Genomic DNA, 15950 nt, shown 5'->3' on the forward strand with positions numbered 1-15950 from the left:
TGTAGACGTCGGCTCAGCCCGCTTTTCCGAGCCCTCTGGACATGTGGCAGGAGACACCAACAGGTAACACGAGGCAGCTCAGGGCAGCCCACTGGAGAGCAGGCAACAACTGTGATGTCACCTCAGCAGGCCCACACCTCTTGCCCCTCATTATGTGTGTCCCTGTGTGTGTGTTGGGGTGGGGGGCTGGTTGTCTATGTGTAGAGAAGGGGACAGAGGATGTGGGACACACCCTTCCTGGGCAGAAGGAAGCTGCCAGGTGTTGGAACCCTGGCCCATCTTTCATGTTCACACCCCAGGTCATAGCAGGCAGGATGAGAAGCTGAGCACTGGGGACCAAGTTCAACTACCTCGATGTTAATCACGAGCTCTAGAGTTTCATCCGGCTACCTCCTTGCTCGATGTCTTTTCAGCTGCCCCTCTTTGCCTCAACTGGAGAACAGGATTTCTAATGCGGGTGGCCCCTTGTGGCAATGTCCCGGGAGGACACTAATGTCTCTTGACCCCATGTCTATGGGGCACTGCATTTTCAGAGCTGCACCCAGGAGGTCATCGAAGAGCTGGTCTGGGACTTCAACTACAATGCCCTAGACAAGAGGCAGGTGCACCAGGCCACCCAGGATCAGTGCCGCTCTGAGGTGAGAATGGGAAGAGGGTTCCACACGCCCAGGGCCCCCACACAAATGTGGGGACAAACCTGGGGCCCTCCCATGGTGTTTCCACATGAGTGCCCCGCAGGCCCAACCACAACGTCATCCCAGTATCCACACCTCCACCACCAGCTGTGGGAGAAGGTAGGAAGACACTCTTCCCATAGGTGGGAATGGTAGAGAATAGTGTTCATGTTTTTTGCAGTTTGGGGCGTGGGTTATTCTGTTTCATTCTGTTTTGTGTGACTTTTCCCACAGCCATGAGTGTCTTTGCATTTTGCTACTGTTTTGAGTATTTTCTTGACTCACCCCAGCCATCCTGTGTAGAACCCAGCTCCACTGTCCTTGGAGAACGTGTCCAAGGCCTTATGAATCCTCACCCCACACAGGGTGATTGAACATAAAAGGAACGGTGGGATGAAGCCATTCTATATGTTCCTCTGTAACGTATCACCTCTCAGAGCACATCGACTCATTGTATGTCCCCCGGGTCACAAGCTGTGTCCTCATATGTCTTTTTGGACCTCCGTATGGGAGGTTGTCTGCCACCGTGAATCAGCCTTTCAAGCACGGATTGGGTGCAAGGCCTCTGATGCCTCCTGGCCCAGGTAGTGGACTCTGTCTTTTCAGAGTTCAATCCAGGCCATCTTTGAGGAGCTGCTTGCTCCAAAGGCTCAGCTACTCCATCTCCCTTGACAAGCAGCAGGTGCCTCGGCCCACAACAGCATCCAATGCTGGTCTGGGGTGAGAACAGGTCCAGATTGATGTCCAATCTCAGGACCCACAGATGATCACGGCAAGGCCAGAACCCACACTAGAAACAACCGGCTCCCCTGGGGCCTGCCGAGGAAGGTGGATTTCCCCTGAACCTTTCTCCCCACCTTAGGAACAGAGCAGGCCGCAGCAGCCTAGGGAAATGCCATGCATTCCATGCTCTGGACAGTTCTCAGGCCCAACGTCTATGATCTCGAGCAGCGTTGGAGATGTTAAGCCTCTGCTTTCTCCTGTCTGCAGTAGGGATGTTGACTGATGACTCAAAGGCATACAGTTCTTAATAAAGCCTATTCAGAGAGAGAAAGGCTGTGGTGGCTCAGCTAACAAGATGTGTTGAAGTGACCAATGCTTTCTCATTTCACCCCTAAAGGCAATTGTACTTTCAAGCCTAGAGCCTTTTTCTGGGTGGGCCCTCAAGTCCCTTTTCTTGCACAAATTCCCGAAGGGATGGGACTCTCTGGTCTGAGCACCAGACACTGATCATCCTGGTGGTGCGTGGTGTTGAAGCTGACTCCATTGCCCCCCACACCCCCCTTCTCTACCTGGTGGGAAAAGGAATCATCCCTGTCCCTGGATGAGGCCCAGACGATGCTGAGGCTCCGAGAAGGCACAATGGAGCGTTTCGTACAGTCCCTGGTGCCATCCTTCCCAGATGGGAGCATCTCAACCACCTCAACGATCTTCTGCATGTACGAGATGTTCACTTCAGCCACACAGGTCCTGGGCCAGCAGTTCAATAGGTGAGTGCCCACCCCATGCACAGCACAGGGTGAGCCTCCCATCTACTGGGTGTACATCTCGGGAATGGCACTACCCCTCTCTGACCCTCCCTTTCCTCTTCTGAAAACTGGGGTGGTTAAGAGGATGAACCTCATACAGTTACTGTAGGAAATCATGGGAGGAAACATGGCACGGGCTACTCTGGTGCTTGGCTCTGTAGAAAGGGCTCCTGGACGTGCTGGGCATCTTCTTGCTTAATAGTTCTCTCTCTCCGGTCAAGAAGCTCTCAAGTGCAACCCTCACAGGCTGGTGGCCCTTCTGGGTTGACGAAAGGAAATCCAAAGCAGGCAGTTTCTCTATGTGCAAAGGACTTCTGAGATTCCATCTAGATGGTTCTGGTAGTTGTCCTTTGTGTGAGCAGCTCAGGGGCACACTGGGAGCAGGCAGACCAGCCCACGGGCCACTCAGGATTTGGAAAGTGCGGGCTGGGAAGTAGTCATTCAAGAATGTATATTAAGCACCTAGGAATGTGAATGGAGAGAGGAGATACAGTGTCTGGGTCTCAGTTCTATTCAGAGGGTCAGATAGGCACTCTGCACACCCAAAGCATGCATGTCCAATGGTTGTTAGATGTGACATCTTCGTAGCCTCCTCTAGCTTTGAAAGGATCCACCTAGAGCTGGATCATAGGACAGATGAAATGATCAAGTAAAACTGGGACAGGGGTTTGGGTCCAGAAGCAGGGCTGGCTGCCTCCACAGAGCAGGGTGGGGGACTACAGGGGTGGTGGCTGGGGAGGGATTTGCCGAACCAGGGATCTCACCGATCTCTTGATTTCCAGTGGGTGGGCTTCATCTGGGGGGCTTCATGTGAAGAAGCAAATGAGTCAAAGAAGGCTGTGGAGGGGGTCCCGGGCCCTCTGGGCGGCAGAGCACAGTCTGGGCTCAGTGGGTGCCTGAAACACCCATCCCTTTGACGGTCCCAACTTGCTCTGCCTGCCCCTCCCTGCTGACCACCCCAACCGGGGCCAAGAACCAAGGGTGTGCTGAGCCGACCACTCACAAATCTGCCTCCAACCTGAGCCTTGATACTGGTGTGCATGGAGGATAGAGTAGATCAGGCCCATGGCCAGGTAGAGGAGAGGAGAAGTGGAAAAACCAGACTCATTCAGGTTTTCTGGAGGACCAGGCCTTCCACTACGAGGACAGCTAGAGAGGGGTTGGAAGTGGGCTGGGGCCATCCTCTGGGACCCATACAGAAGGAACGGTGCTGTGGGAGTAGCATGTGCAATGCAAGGCCAGGCCTCTGACTCTGTTCCACATATGACTCTCCCCAGCACCCTGTCTCCCTTCTTGGGTACCTGGCCTGACCAGAATTTGCAGGCTATCTATCAGTCCCTGGGCCGTGACCGTGTCGAGATCAAGGTGGCCTATGTGCATGGGGCCATGGTTCTGAAGTGGCATGCCTGGGACCTGACAAACCATGTCCCCCTTCTCCTGATGCAGCGGGAACTTCTGGCGCTCACTGAGGCAGAGGTGGAGGGTAAGGGGGATGGCAAGCTGGGAAGGCTAACTGGGATGCGGTTCATGGGCTGGGTATTCCTTTCAAGGCCATGGGGTCTGTCCTGGTTTTGCAAAGGCATCCGGAAAGTCAGTGATGTGGATGAACCTTTCTGTGTCTCCTGCCCCAGTGCCAGCTCCAGGGCTCCTTCCAGCGGCAGAGCCAGGAACAGGGCCTCCTATAGAGCTAGAGGCGACCCCGGCTCTGTGTCAACTGTCACCTGCGGTGTCAGAGCCAGCCTCCCCTCCGTCAGCTGTTCCAGAACTGCAACCCGTGCTCCCATCTTCTGCATGTGTGCCGGGTGCTGAGCAGCAGTCAGCTGGACCACCCTTTTTGCTGGAAAGTTTCACTCAGGCAACAGCCACAGAGCCCACCGCGGCCCCAGAGGCTTCAGAGGCTTCCTGCCACCGCTGTGTCACCCCAAAGAACCAGCTGGGTGAGGAGAAGCCCGACCTCCTGGACTTCCCTCCCAGGCTGGTGGCAGAGCAGCTCACGTATATGGATGCGGTGAGCAGCTGGGCTCTCAGGGTGGGCCAGGGGCAGGCCTTCCTTCTGCTCTCACCTGCCCCACACCTGCCTTTCCCTGATGTGGACTCCTATGGTCTGGGACCAAATCTCAGCTCCACCACTTCCCAACCCTGTCAACCCATCAAGGCGCTTAGCCCCAAGCTTTCACTATCCAGCTGCGGACTGTAGCGAGAGACCCTGATAAGCACTGATACGGAGGTACTAGGGAGAAGAAATGAGCCAGAATGGAGAGACCAATGGGCAGGCCCTGGTCCCGTGGGTGGAGGAGGGCAGCTCCCTGTGTTCAGTCAAGTCCATGGGTCACCCACTCATGTGCCTTGGAGGATGAGTACCCTCAGCATTGATTAGGCATCTGATGTGTCCATGAGGACAGGGCAGACGGAAGAACGTGTGGTTGCAGCTCCCGTGTGAGAATGTGCATCTGAAAGGGGGGAAGGACCAGGGGGATGACCAGTTGGAGGGGAGGGGAAGAAGCCCCCTTGGGTTGGACCACCTTGCAGTGCCACCTGGAGCTGGGAGTTCCTGAGCATGATCAGGGTGCCAATGCCCTCCTTCCTTCCCTTGCTCTGTTTGCTCCTGGGTCATTGTGTACTGGGTTCCCTCAGGGAAAAGCAATGGAATGAAATCCACGGTCTCCAACCAGGCTCAGGCCAGATTCTCAGCTCCCTGAGGTCCAGCTGTGACCTGTGACCCCTACGTAGGACATGAGTCTTGCATGGGAAATGGCTGGGTGAACCAAGGTCCGCCTGTTCTCTAGGAGCTGTTCAAGAAGCTGCTGCCCCATCAGTGCCTGGGCTCCGTCTGGTCCAAGCGCAACAAGCCTGGCAATGAGCACCTGGCACCCACAGTCCGGGCCACTGTCGCCCAGTTCAACGGTGTGGCCAAGTGTGTCATCACCACCTGCCTTGGCAACCCAAGCATGACAGCCCGGGACAGGGCCATGGTGGTGGAGCACTGGATCAAGGTGGCCAAGGTATGCAACGGGAAGCCCAGCCGAGGTGCTCTCCTGAGTCTCGGGCACTGCTCTTCCCTTGATCAGGTCTCAGGGTGGAAGGCCCTGGTCTTTGCCCTAGGGACTGTGCAGTCCCTAGGCTCTTCCGTCCAGGGGCATGCTGACCTTGCCTTGCATGGCCCCATGCTGGGATGCTTGGTTTCTGCCTGGCTCCTTCCTTGGAGTGAGGTAAAATCTTCCTCCTCCTCTGGGCCTCACGTGTGCCCTTCGGCAGGTCCCTGGACAGCGGCTTCCTCCAGCAGGAGCACTTTCCCCTGAGGGGGACTGAAGCTTGAGAGCCAATCAGGTGCCGGCTCCCCAAGTGACAGCCCATTCTCTTCCCTCCCCAGGCCTGTCAAGCCCTGAGGAACTACTCGTCCTTACATGCCATCCTCTCGGCTCTGCAGAGTGTCTCCATTCACCGCCTTGAGAACACATGGGGGAAGGTTTCCAGGTGAGTAGGCCTCTCTCCATGGAGGGACCAGGATGGACGAGGGAGCTCCCAGAGGCTTGTCCTCTTCCCTCTCAGGCAGCTTGGACCTTCTGGGAGGCGGCAAACCCCAACCACAGGACCTGGGCTGGTGGGTGCGTCTCTCAGCCTTCCTGGTGAGGAGGCCACCATGCCTCCCGCTTTAGAAATCAGTTTTGCCAAATGTCCCACATGGGGCTGAGCTGCATTAAATCTCTTCACGTGTTTCCTTGACAGCCACTAAGCTCTCTGCCCATTTGAACCCCAAATTGACCCAAACAGCGTTTCTCAATGAATATGGGAAGGGAGGCCCAGGACGAGCCACATGAGAGCTCCCTCCCATGTCCTACAAAGACCTTAGTGCTCAGAGCATCCCAGAAGAAACCCTCAACCAGGCAGGTTGACACTCTGGGGTTCTCAAAGAAAAGGCACTCACACTCAACCCTGCCACATTATCCGTCCATTGATCGTGCCTCCCTCGCCTCTCTTCAGGAAGCCATTGAGGATCTTTCAAAAGCTGTGCAGCAAGGACACCGCACAGGGCAGGAACCTGCTCATCAAGGTAGCCTGGAAGGTGCAGGTCTGGAAAGAGAGGAGGGGTGGGAGGGAACAGGGTCCTGAGTGGATGAAGTCGGGAATGGTCTGAAGCATTCCTTGGGGAGGGGAAGCCTTTGTCATGAATGTGGCGACAGCCTAGGTGAGGATGCCGTTGGTGGCGAGGGGGCAAGCAGGTGGTGTCCAAGCAGACTCCCTAGCCTAGACACCCTCTCTCTCTGTGTCGACAGCTGGCCCAGGTGGGGGCCTCTACAAACCTGGAGAGCCCAGAGGACAGACCTGTGCTCAGTGATGGGGTTGGGCTGGGTTGAGGGCCACAACAATGATGAGAGTAATAGGACCCTGAGTCCTCAGGAGACCATGGGAGATAGGTGGAGTTGTCACGTTTCCCGATGAGAAAACAGGCTCGGGGAGGCCAGGCTGCAAGGTCAAGTTCACACATGGAGTGAACGTTGGAGTGAGATTGTTCTGGAATCACTCACGGCCTGCTTCTGGATAATGGGGCCTCAGGATCAGTATGAGTTAGGTCAGATGTCTAGGTTCTGACGTCCAAGATGGTGGGGGCAAGTGGCCTGAGGGTATGATGGTCTCAAGGAACTTGTCCTTGGCCCTGCAGGAACGACCGTCCAATAGATTTGCCACCCTGGTGATGGCCCTCCGTGGAGCCCAGAAGAGGATGCAGAAGAAGGTGAATGTGCCTGAGGCCCAGGGCCTCCAAAGTCAGAGGAGGAGGAGGGCTCCTCCCTGAGGGCTGGAAGCCTCCCAAAAAGGAAAGATCAGGAAGGGGGCGGCGTCCTTCCCACTCCAGCTGCGGCTCCTGGGGCCACAGCTTCTACAATTCTTATTTCAAAAGAACCAGGAGGAGGGTCCAGAAAGGTCCATAGAGAATGGGTTTTGCGGGTGGAGAGGGACCGGCCTAGTGCTCCATTCCCTGGCATTTTTGTAAAGCAGGCCCTGAAGGTGATGAGGAGGAGTCTGATGTTCTGGGGGGGAGGGGAAAGGGAACCCGTGGGGGGAGGCTGCTAAGGGTCCTAGGCTGCTCCACGTGAGCCCATGGGGTGGGCTAGGAGGCTGGAGCGTTTTCAGTGGAGGGTCCCTGTGGACACCAGCGAGCAGGGACTCATCCCAACCCTCCCCCTCATGACACAGGGTGTCGTGCCTTTCCTTGGCACTTTCCTCACCGAGCTGGTGATGTTAGATACCGCCATGGAGGACTATCTGGAGGTGGGTGAGCCTGAGGATTGTGGGGGAGGGACCAGAATCCGGAGGTTTGGGAGCAGAACGCCCCTGTACTGAGGCCTGAGCTCTCAGGACTCGGCAAACCTCCCGTCATGACAGCCTCACGGCTACCCTGTGAGCCTGGGGGCTGTTGCCCATCTCAGGGATGAGCGAGGTGAGGCTGCAGTTAGGCCACGGCTCCCGGTGCCGAAGACTGGTGAAGCAGCAGAGCTTCCTGAAGGCAAAGCTGCATGAGGTCTGTCTGAGTGGACCTCAGCCTCCCCCGGTGAGTTTGCCCGTGGGGGGAGAATGAAGTCAGGACCCTCCACGTCAGCAAGCACCTCAGTAGCCGCAGCAGCCCCTTCCTGCCTGAGGCTTCGGCCTCCCCTACTGTCTTCCGAGAGGGTGGTGCTGCAGGGTCCCGACCTGTAGCCAGTCCATCTGCCCCATGTCCTCCTTTCTCTGGACCCCAGAGCCTGGCCTAGATCCCAGGCCCACTATCTGTGTATGCACGGCCCCCTCATGGGTCCTGGCCATGGTGCAGCATGAGAAGGGATGGGAATCAAGTGCTCCTAAGAACCAGGGGCCTCATTCTGATGGACTTTGTCTGCATTCCAGGGGAATGAGATCAACCATCGCAAAAGAAATAAGGTGAGCATATGTGGCGCTTCCCGCAGGGAAGGGTAGGGAGTGGGCCTCAGAGATGTCCCTGGGAAGAACATTGCTTGGCTCCATGCCCTCCACCTCACATTTCCTGGGATCCCTTGAGAAGAAAGCAGTGCAAGTCTCATCCCGTTAGGAGATGGGGACAGAGCATGGCATCCAGGAGAACTTCCCGGAGGAGGGGCTACTGATATTCACCTCTGAGAACAGGTGGAGACCAGATGAATCTGCAAGCAGGAGGGTGGCCATGTGTGCCAGGACCTGGGATAGGTCCCCGGTCCCGCTCCTCAACCGTCACCAGGCCCTGCAGCTCCCCCCCCACCCCAGGCTCCCTATGCATCCTGTGCTTCTCTGTCTGCTCAGGAATACCAAGTCATGACGGACATCATGCTGCTCCAGGTGGCTGCCGAGAATTACACCCTAGAGCCCGAGGATCCTTTTTGGGCCTGGTTCCAGGCTATGGAGCCGCTCAGCGAGGCTGAGAGGTGAGGCCCATCAGGAGCTGGGTCGGTGAGGTTCGGGGTGGACTCTTTCTGCTGGCCACTCCTGGGATCCTCCTTCCCTGGGCAGCCTCAGGCCTTGTTGCTGGGGCGCCAGACTCCAGCTGTGGGCAAACACTGGCAGGGACTCTTGAATGGAAGCTCCTGGGCAACTCACAGGTGTCCCTCTGTCCTTAGCTACACCCTGTCCTGCCAGCTGGAGCCCCGGTCCTAGCTGGTCAGCAGCACTCAAGAAGGAGAAGAACTGGCCGCAGTCAACCTCAGGGCTGAGCAAGTGTCCAGTGGCCCTGCAGGGATTCCTCAGCAGCTGCATCCTTGTGCCCATTTACTCCACACCCCTTCCCCCCATCTATTTCCTTATGTAGGGGGCACCATTTAGTTGTTTTAAATAGTACCGTGATAGATTTGCATGTTAGGAGATTAAAGCCCTTGTTTTGTTTTAGAGCCCATGTGTGTGGTTTGGGTCTTTTACTTCCTGCAGTAATGGAAAACTTGCACAGACTCTCATATTCGTTCCTGACCTAGGAAATCTTCCAGAGTCATCAGCTACTGTATGTGGGAGGAAGGAGAAGTGGCAACCCTTCTCCCTAGCCACTGGAGGGCACCCCAAAATCCCCCTTACTCAGAGCACGGGTCCATTTCAGTCAGTGAATTTGGGCAAACAGCAGAGACAGCCCCTCAGAACTCCTGAGATTTAGGGGTTGCAGGGACTTTCCCAGGAGTAGAAACAACCACTGAAAGTGGGAGTCTTTAAGACTTCTCTGCCCCAGAACTCCTTCCTGCCCCAGGACTGGGGTTGCCTTTCTCCACTCTAAGGCCAGGAAGACTGTGTCCTGCTTCTTCCGTTGAGATGCTTTTTTAGTTTTGTGTTTGGTTTTGGAACTTGTCCTATTGTAGTTCAATCTCTGGAACTGCATCAGCACCTAGTGGGGAAAAACACGGAAGGAGATCAAATCCTGCGTGTGAAGGGGACAAAGCCAGAGGAAGATAATTTGCAGATGGACTCAGGGCAGGCAGGACTTTCCAGCCTCAGTCTCCCCGTTGGCCGTTTACCAACTTTGGAATCTTTCTGGGATTCTTGTCAATGATCTCTGGATTCCCTTTCCTGCTTGTTTTGTGTGTTGGGAGAAAATGGGAGGGGTACCTTAAAGGGCACATCTGAGCCTGGTTCCATGAACATCTATGCTGACGTAGGAGCCAAGATTTCCAGCCTTCGTGCATCTCCTTATGCGGTTCTTCTGAAGCAGCAGTTCCCTCCAGGCCCCAGGCTCTGGGTCAGATGCACAATAGCTACTGTTCCCTGGCTGGCATCTGAAGGATCAGGGATGGGTTCTCTCTTGCCAGGATAATGGGAATTTTTTTTTAAATTTTTTTATTATGTTTTGTTATTCCCCATACAGTACATCATTAGTTTTTGATGTAGTGTTCCATGATTCATTGTTTGCGTATAACACCCAGTGCTCCATGCAATACGTGCCCTCCTTAATACCCAGCACCGGCCTAGCCCAATCCCCCACCGCCTCCCCTCTGAAACCCTCAGTTTGTTTCCCAGAGTCCATAGGGGAAGACTTTTTTAAACAAACCCAATTTGATGAGTTTTGACACATGTATATACCCATGATAATGAACATAGTCATCATTCTCAAAAAATTCCCTGATGCCCTTACAATCCTTCCCTCCCCCAACCATCCCGTCACCAGGTAATCACTGGTCTACTTTCTGTCTGTCTGTCTGTTTGTTGGTTTATTTTTATGCAAGGGTGCTCTTTATTTTTTTATTTAAATCCAATTAATTAACATATAATGTATTATTTGTTTCAGAGGTAGAGGCCAGTGATTCATCAGTCTCATATAATACACAGTGCTCATTACATCACGTGCCCTCCTTAATGCCCAGCACCCGGTTACCCCATCTCCCACCACCTCCCCTCCAGCAACCCTCAGTTTGTTTCCTATGATTAAGAGCCTCTTATGGCCTGTCTCCCTCTCTCTCATCTTGTTGTATTTTTCCTCTCTTCCCCATGATCCTCTGTTTTGTTTCTTTAATTCCACGTATGCATGAGATCATATGATAATTGTCTTTCTCTGATTAATTTATTTTGCTTAGCGTAATCCCTCCAGTTCCATCTACATCATTGCAAATGGCAAGATTTCATTTTTTGATGGCTGAGTAGTATTCCATTATACACACCACATATATATATTCCATTCCATATATACCACATCTTCTTTATCCATTCATCTGTCAATGGACATCTGGGCTCTTTCCATAGTTTGGCTGGTGTGGACATTGCTGCTATAAACATTGGGATGCAGGTGCCCCTTCGGGTCACTATATTTGTATCTTTGGGATAAATACCTAGTAGTGCAATTGCTGGGTCATAGGGAAGTTCTGTTTTTAACTTTTTGAGGAACCTCCAAATTCTTCTCCAGAATTAGGTACCAGTTTCCACTCCCGCCAACAGGGCAAGAGGGTTCCCCTTTCTCCTCATCCTTGCCAACATCTGTCATTTCCTGACTTGTTAATGAGGTGGTATCTCATTATGATTTTGATTTGTATTTCCCAAGTGATATGGAACATTTTTTCATGTGTCTGTTGTCCATTTGTATGTTTTCTTTGGAGAATGTCTATCCGCGTCTTCTGCCCATTTCTTGCTTGGATTATTTATTCTTTGGGTGTTGAATTTGATAAGTTCTTTATAGATTTTGGATATGAGCCCTTTATCTGATTAAGACATTTGCAAATCTCTTCTCCCACTCCATCGGTTGTCTCTTGGTTTTGTCGACTGTTTCCTTTGCTGTGCAAAAGCTTTTCATCTTGATGAAGTCCCGATAATTCATTTTTGCCCTTGTTTCCCTTGCTTTCTGTCACTTTAGGTTAATGTTGCATCCCCTGGAATTTTATATACACGGAAACAGGATGGACAGTATGTCCAGTATGGTTTGTTTTACTCACCCTAATACTTTCCAGATTCACCTTTGTTGTGTGCACCAATAGTTTGTTACTTTCCATTGTTGAGGAATATTCCATTATATGGATATACTAAAATTTGTTTATCCATTCACCGGTTGATGAAAATTTCAGTTTTGTCCAGTTTGCTTTTCTACATTAAGCTGCTATGAGCATTCATGTTCACATCTTTGTATGGACATACGCTTTCATTTCTCTGGGAATGGAATACCTAGATCGAATGGGAAACACATAACTTTTTAAAAAACTGCCAAATTATTTTCCCAAGTGGTTTTACACTTCTATCAGCAGACAGCACGGGATGGGGCCACTTTGCCTTCACAAGCTGGAAACTGTGAGACTGGACCCTAGAGCTTCAGGTGGGGAAGCAGCCTCGAGAGATGGGCCTTAGCCAGCCTGACCCGAAGTTCGATGAGTGAGTGAGTCTAGTCCTTTTTTTTTTTTTTTAAGCTTTTATTTGTTTATTTGAGAGAGAAAGAGATAGAATGGGGAGAGGAAAGTGGAAGCTGGGAGAGAAAAAACAAAGCTGAGAAGATGGGAGAAGTGGGAAATCTCCAAGGGCAGTCTGCTCACCTTGCAGACACCGGAAAGCGGGCAGCCTTCTGTGCTGAGCATGACAAAATCTGCAGAGAGAACACTGCTTTCGTGGGGATTTAATACTGATAATGACTTTTGTCCAGCCCACGATAGAAACAGGTCCAGGGGAGCCCCTGCAACTGCATTGTCTTTGCTAAACCAGGATGCACTGCCTGTTCACCCTGGAGAGAAGGTGAGGGAGACTCCTCTGGACTCAGAACTGGTCCTCCCCTCCCCCGCCCTGCCTTGGGAGGCTGAGGAGCTCAGTAACTGAGAGCACAACTTTGGAGCCACACGAGCTGGGTATGAATCCTTTCTCTGCCATTTACTTGCTGGGTAGACTTGAGCTGGGTAGTCATCACCTTCTGGCCTCAGTTTACCCATCTGGAAAATGCATTTAATAGCACTTATCTGATGAGTTGTGACAATTAAATGAGAGAACCAATGGTTTGGGGCAGAATTTCCCAGAAAATGTACATCTTTTCTTCTCTAGAGGCTGGTGCAGGTATGTGGGTGCTCTGGATGGAGGCTAACTTGAGCCCTAGCTGCAAGTTTTCCAGGCCAAACGGGCATTTCCGGTCAGGAAGATGGGAGGTTGTCCCCGTCCGGGACCTGCTGAGTGCTGTAGAGGGAAAGGGTTTCCCCTCTGTGTGTTGGGGGGGGGGGGGTTGTGAGTAATGGGAAGTGGGTGTGTGGCCCAGACCTGAGAGCAGTATCCCTGGAGAGCCCCACGGGTGAGGTCCTGGGGTCACTGCTATAGGCGGCTTAGCCCCTAGGGCTGAGCCTCTGGACAGGGCCTGGAAGAGGTCCAGCTAGTGTGCCCTGTATCCCAGGGACCTGGAACGCCATGGCGGGGCAAGGAGTGGGGAGATCTGTGTGAGCAGGTGAGCAGGAGTGCCTGGGGCACCCCTAGCTCCAGCTGAGGATGAAACCACACCTGGGGCAAATCGTTCACATGTCCCCTCAAAAGAGCTGCATCCACTGCAGGCACTACTGGGGGGCATGACCCTTCCCCCCACCCAGAGGAGTTAATAGTCCCACATTCCAACATCCCTACATTAAATTCCTGTGGGAAGTGAAATTTCAAACATATTGTAAAACGTCCATCAGCAGCCTAGTTCTGAAAGTCCAGAATGTTCCCTCCTGGGCAAGGTGCACATGGTGGTTGTGGCCCATCTTGCTTTTACGCTGGCCAGAGTTGAAGGAGGGAATCTGGCTTCTGGTCCCTCAAATTGTCCCTCCTTTGTTGTGCTTCCCCTTTGAGCATCTTCCCTAGGGGTGCCCCCTGGCCCCTTCCCTTCTGCTCTTGCAGCCTCCCCCCTCCCCATTTCACTGATGAGGAAGTTTAGACTCAGAGAGGTAGAGCAGTCCCCTTAGGGCCACTGGGCTGTCACGTGGGGGAGCTGGGGGTTGAACCAGATTGGTCGGACTCCTCTCTCTGTTCTTCTGCAGGGTGTCCCTCTTCCCTGACCAGTCTCCTGGTTCTGACCACCTGAGGGCCAGCATCCCCGGAGGGCAGGTGGCACACCCATACCTCCCAGTGGCCCATCTTACTGGATCTTCGAGGGCCCCGGGCACCAGTTTCCTGGATCCCACTTTTTCTCATTCCAGTGTCTCTGTGTGGATCTGCAGGCTGGTCAGCGCCTTGATGTGGGCAATAATGTGGGCTTCGGTGTGTCCTTGGTGACACCAGCTTCTTACCGCCCACCCTCTTTACTGTGCACCCACCCCCAGTCTTAAAGTGTGCTTCTGTTTCCACTATGAGCAAGTCCCTCCTAGGGACAAGCCCTCATCAGACTAGGGAGGTGGGAGGGTGCTTTTCAAGGAGGAAGTGCTCCCAGGATGCAGCTGCTTTGCCAATACACAGGAAGCCCTTCCTGAATGCTTCCCACAAAAGGTCAGCGCTCAGCCTGTGTGGCGCAGTGCAGGAAGGGGAGAAGCCGCATGGTCTTGTGTGTTTTGTTTTTTTATGTGGGGTCTGAGCGTAGCAGAGGCTGCACAGGGAGAGGGAGGAGTGCACGCTTTGCAGTGGGACAGACTGCAGCTTTGAGCTCCAGCCCTGCCACCTGTTCCATCGCTTGCATTTTTCCTTTGTCACGGTTTTCACAACAATAGAAAGAAGATGATGTTAACATGCCCGTGCTGCAGGGCTGCTATGAGGTTTGGAGACTGTGGACACAGCATCTGACCCACAGAGCTGAGGAAAATCAGCTTTTATTAACACTGCACTCTGGGCGGTCCTTTGAATGATCGCCCCTCCATGATCAAGATGAACAGTAACCTGTACAGGAATGCTATTGCTAACCCATGATACTTATGGAGGGTATATTGTGCCAAGCACTCTGCCGAGTGTTTGACAGGAACAGTTCATTTTCTCCCCACAACAACCTAAGGTTATGGAGCTTCTCTGTAACCTCTATTAACAGATGAGCAAGGACGTTATGCCACCTGCTCAGTGTCTGACCCTGGGGAACAGTTGAACTTGAGCCTGGGTCTGCTTCACTGTTCATGGACTCCTGAACCTGAGCTCTTGGGCACCACAAAGTATGCTCAGGGGATGAGGAGGGTCTCTGCTGCACAACCTGCTGCTCATCTCCTCCGTCTACCTTTCGTCCTCTTTGTATCTGTTTGCATCACTTTTTGTCTTGCCCTTTCCTGATTTTCTGCTTTTATTAGGCAGAGGAATAATCAAAGCCGGCCTCCAGAACATCAGTTTTGAATGCATCATGATAAGGTTGAGGTCATCAAATGTGTCAGTTATCCATGGCTGTGTCACCACGCTAACATCTAGGGCTTAAAACCACAAGTATTTGATTTGCTCGTGATTCTCTGGTTGGCTGGTTGGGGCTGAGTGCATCTCCACAGTTGTGCTGGTCTGCCTGGGTCTCTGGTGGCCGCAGCTGGCCGACTACTTGGCTAGGGCTGGGTGGTCAAGCACAGCCTCACCCACGTGTCTGGCAGGTGGCAGCTTGTCAGCCAAGGAGGATCTGCGCTCTTCTACGCGGCCTCCTCACCAGACCTGCTTGGACTTGTTTAGAATCAGGTGACAAGAAAGCCAGACCATCTCCTGCAGCTTCGGCTCAAAAGTCACACCACATCCCCTGTGACACATTTTTCTGGTCAAAGCAAGTTACAAGAGCCATCCGCATTCAAGGGGTGAATGACTGGATTCAATCTCCTGTGGGGGGCAGCGTCAACAAGTTGGTGACCATTTTTAGTCTACCAAAGCGCCCCCACCGCCCCGCAAAGATCTCCTCACTATAATCCCCTTTGTCCCTCCACTCCCTTCCCTGACTCCCACTCCCTTCTTACACTTTAAATAACAGTTTCTTACTTCCCATCACCCAAAGCTGTACTCAGTTACTCCACAATATCTCATTATGTGCCAGGGACCCAGAAGTGAACAAAGTCCCTGCTTGAATGAATCTAACGTTCTGGGAGAGGGACACACAACCAAGAAATAAACAAGCACACAGTGTAGGGCTGTGGAGGACAACAGCTGCTTTGCAGAACAACAGAGCAGAGTCAGGGGGTGGGGGGTGGGGGTTCCTATTATACACAGAGTGGTCAGTTGGCATCTGATGAGGTGACACATAAGCCTCAAAGACATGAGGGAGTGACACGCTCCAGAGGGAGGAGAGTTCCAGGTGGAGCAAACTCTGGGGACCAAGACCCTGGGGCTCACATTCAGAGACACACTTCCTTGCAAACTTGGATGGAGTTAAAAAAATTCTACAAATAACCGTAACACATTTCATTAAAGAACAACAAAAACA

The 15950-nt window shown here is 52.9% G+C and overlaps 1 long non-coding RNA gene across 1 annotated transcript; it reads left to right on the plus strand.

Annotated features, from left to right (window-relative positions):
* The first annotated feature begins 6199 nt into the window (after positions 1-6199).
* LOC130543894 (uncharacterized) lies at positions 6200-7973 on the plus strand. Its single transcript, XR_008959650.1, has 3 exons — positions 6200-6254; positions 6864-6935; positions 7397-7973. It is a non-coding gene; the product is annotated as an uncharacterized LOC130543894 (long non-coding RNA).
* The last annotated feature ends 7977 nt before the right edge of the window (positions 7974-15950 follow it).

This window comes from Ursus arctos, unplaced genomic scaffold (genome assembly GCF_023065955.2).
Source record: "Ursus arctos isolate Adak ecotype North America unplaced genomic scaffold, UrsArc2.0 scaffold_16, whole genome shotgun sequence".
NCBI lineage: Eukaryota > Metazoa > Chordata > Mammalia > Carnivora > Ursidae > Ursus > Ursus arctos.